The 4,006-nt window shown below is 39.4% G+C and overlaps 1 protein-coding gene and 1 long non-coding RNA gene across 14 annotated transcripts in view; one reads left to right on the forward strand and one right to left on the reverse strand.

Annotated features, from left to right (window-relative positions):
- Thrb (thyroid hormone receptor beta) overlaps window positions 1-4,006 on the forward strand; it is a 388,991-nt gene that overhangs the window by 300,613 nt on the left and 84,372 nt on the right. The window lies entirely within an intron of this gene.
- LOC110308861 overlaps window positions 1-4,006 on the reverse strand; it is a 93,085-nt gene that overhangs the window by 21,077 nt on the left and 68,002 nt on the right. The gene's annotated exons all lie outside the window — the stretch shown is intronic.

Consider the following 4,006-nt stretch of genomic DNA (forward strand, 5'->3'; position numbering starts at 1 on the left):
AGCTCTGAGATATAACATTGACTATTAATATACAAATTAAGGTTTGATTGTTCAGCATTATAAAACACCATCTACAGCACACAACTAAATTATTTGTGCTGAAACAGGGGGAAACTATGTGTCTCAAGGCCCTGCCCCGCAGTAGCCAGCAGCTAGTTAGACCCACGTGGGCCAACAATCAGCTGGGAGGATGAGAAAAATGACTTTACAATATTTTTTGTTTTTTGTTTTGTTTTGGTTTTTTTTTGCCAAGGAATTGTCTTGGGCACAGCTAATATTTAATTGCCAATGAATATAAGTAACAACAATTATAAAAGCTTTTTTTAGTTTTTGTAAAACCTTTTGTAGTAAACTAAAACCCTAAGTAATAAAAGGATATTGTCTCTGAATCTTTTGGGTGAGAGCAAGGATTTAAAGGAAACTTCCCTTGAGAAGCATTAGTTAATAAAACATTTTTCACTTATGAAAAAATATACATTGAAAGATTAAAACTCTTGGCTTCTTGTATAGAAGCAGAAATGATAAAAAAATTTTACATAATGTAGATCAATATTTAGCCATATTAGAGGCAAAATATTTTAGTTATTACAAAATCACTAGAAGCAAAACCTTTACAATCATTAAGATGCAAAGGAGAGAGAAAAAGAAACAAACTTTTGGATCTAATATAACTATATAAAAGGTAGGCAAACCAGGTTGTAATGTCTTGATAAATTTTACAGTCTGATTGACTCTTTATAAACTATGAATTTGAACTTCATTAAAACAGCATCTGGCTAGATCTGTAAAGAATTATTAAGTTTCTTTTGCAACATTAACTTTGGGAAGGTAAAACCCAATTTTAAAACAATTTATTACTTATAGAATTAATATTAGAGGTATTACTATCATATTACAAAGTTTGAGTGCCAATTAATATCTATGAATACATGTAAGTTTTAATGCTTTAATAAAGAGACATTGCTTTAAATCTTATCTTTAATTTTACTTTCTAGGATAGGTACCACATTAATTATTACCTTAACTAAAAATATCTTTAGAGACCCAGCCTCTTGGCCTGCCTTATTCCACGTGTCAGAAGGACTCTAAACTTGAGTTATCAATTTTAAGACTAACCATCTGGTACCAATGTAGCAATTATTAATCTTAACCAACAACTTATGAGCTGATTGTGAAAACACGCAGAGCACATTACCAATAAAAAAGAACCAAATGAAGCAGTTACATTTAGACCAATCAGAGAATATTAATTTTTCTAGCTACAATCATAGAATTAAAAAGCACTTTATCACTTGCCAAACACATTAATCACGATTGTAGAGAACCCTCCAGGAAAAAACCATTTATCAGCTTTTGTACCCTGAAACTAAGACACTGTAGACTCACCCTTTTTTCCTATAACGAACAGTTTTTCCAGCAGGGGCCCTCCTGCCATGTTGAAGCACGTGGTAGCTCTCGGCTTTGCAGATAAAGTATTTTAGCCATCTTTATTATCCAACATAAAACATTCATTCATACAGACTGGACATGAACATACATGAATTGAACACGTGAACAGATTGGCGCACCAGACATTAGACAAGACACAAAAGCGGCAGATTACTTCTGCTGTAAAGCTCAGAGACAACAAAGCAAGGCACTCCTGAAATTTCTCTCTGCATTTTGGGACATTTTCCTCCCATATGATGCAGTTTTTTAACTGCGGCCATCTGCCTGATTATTAATTTCCGTTTAATAACCCCTTTCTTTTCTCACGCCTAAAATGTAGCTTCTGGGAGCTACGGCTAACCACCTGTTACCTTCCTAGCTCCTGATATGCCCCACTGCTGAACCTAAGTGAATTAGTGCTCATGTTAAATGCTGTTTCAGCTTAGCCCATACTGACCTTCTCCAGTATGAATTTCCTTTAATTATTCTCTTCTATGGAGCTCCAAACCAGCAGTGTTTTTTCCAAATGTCCTCTTCCGTTTCTCAGTCCCGCGTGGGCGCCAGATGTTGTGTCCGGCCAGCGGCTCACATGTCTGGGTTCTAGTCTGGAAAGGCATCTTGGAAACCTGGAAGAAAAGGGGGAGCGGTGACTAGGCAGTATGAGAAAAAGACGGAACCAAGACAAGGCTCTGCTCAAGGTTCAATTTTACTATTTTCGACACTCAGTTATGAAGCAGGGAGAGGGGCCTGATTCCCGCCAAATCATCTTGGAGTCAGGTTGCAGGTGAACATGTGATAGGTCCAGAACAGCTAGTTGGCAGGCAGCAGCAGTGGGAGTGGCAGGACGATAGAGTGGCAAGCTCTGCCCCATGCTCTCTAACACTGAAACCTGAGCAAACAGGTTTCACGCTGGGGAGGGGAGGTTACATTCTCTTGTATATCTTGTATTCTGTTGGTGATGCTTGCATCTATGATTCCTGATCTCTCTCCTAGGTTTTTGAACTTTAGGGCTGTCTCCCTTCATGATTTTAGATTCTGGATGGTTTTATTCAATTCCTTCACCTGTTTGGTTTTGTTTTCCTGTAATTATTTTTTTTCTTAAAATATGTTTTTAATTTTTTAATTTTATATGATATTTTATTTATTTATTTTAAAATACATGTTTATTAGATATTTTCTTCATTTACATTTCAAATGTTATCCCCAATGTCCCCTATAACCCCCGCCCGCACTGCTCCCCAACCCACCCACTCCCTCTTCCTGGCCCTGGCATTCCCGTGTACTGGAGCAGATTTTTGTGTTTCCTCTTTAAGGGCTTCTACCTGTTTACCTGTGTTCTCCTGCATTTCTTTAAGGGAGGTTGTAGTTGTTGTTGTTAATGTCCTTAAAGTCTTCTACTATCATCATGAGATGTGATTTTAAATCAGAGTCTTGTTTTTCTTGTGTGTTGGGGTATCTAGAGTTTGCTGTGGTTTAAGAACTGGGTTCTGATAATGCCAAGTAGCCTTGGTTTCTGTTGTTTATGTTCTTTCCCTTGCCTCTTGCTATCTGGTTATCTCTGGTGTTAGCTGGTCTTGCTGTCTCTGACTGTGGCTTGTCTCTCCTACAAGCCTGGGTGAAACTACTACTGGTAGGCCAGTTCTCCCCTGGAGGAATTTGGGTATGGAAAGCTGTAGCACAGGGTCAGCTCTGGGGTGCAGACAGAAACTGGAAAGAACCTGTCCCTAGCTGTTCCTTGGTTCCTGTATCCTGATGGCTGTGGGCAGGTCTCTCTTGAGCCAGAAATTTGAGCAGAAGTGGTTGTCTTACCTGTACTCACAGGTGTGTTAGCACTCCTGGGAACCCAGCTCCCTCCTGGTTGTATTTGGGTATGAAGAACTGTGGCACAGTGTCAGCTCTGGGCACAGAAGGAAACTGGAAGGGCACTTCTATAGTTTTGTTGAATGTCTTTAGAAAGGAAAACCTTACTTACAGCCAAGAAAAAAATGAAATCATAATCAGAAACCTTGGCATTTTCATTTTCTCATTTCATGAACTAAGTTTACCAAATATTTGTTTAGGAAACACAAGCACTCAATATGCTCAATGTCCAGTATATAATTTCCTCTACCTGCAACACTTCAAATGCCTTTGCCCCCTCAAAGGCCTGAAATCACCGATCTTATCCCTTTCTGGCAAATGTTAAATCCAAGCAATGGTGAAATTGGGTAACTACATCTTTACAATTAGTTCTACCTTATATGGAAACTGTGCCTGGGACCAGAGCTCTCAGATTCGAGGTCACCTTGATAAAATGCTGCTGCACTCATCATCTTGCAGGCTCCCTGTGATGATAAAGCAGCTCCTTAGGTGACACAGTGTCCCTAGGTGACAGACTGAGTTAGTGGCTTGTCTCATATATTTACCACCACTTGCAGGTTGATGGACCACAAGGAACACCTAGACCTCACTGGGGAAAAGCGGGTTGTAAAGGGTACTCTCTGGCACCAGGCTCTATTTAAGTCATTGAAAAGTTAAAGACAGCCGGGCAGTGGTGGCATACGCCTTTAATCCCAGCACTTGGGAGGCAGAGGCAGGC

Source organism: Mus caroli, chromosome 14, assembly GCF_900094665.2.
Source record: "Mus caroli chromosome 14, CAROLI_EIJ_v1.1, whole genome shotgun sequence".
NCBI lineage: Eukaryota > Metazoa > Chordata > Mammalia > Rodentia > Muridae > Mus > Mus caroli.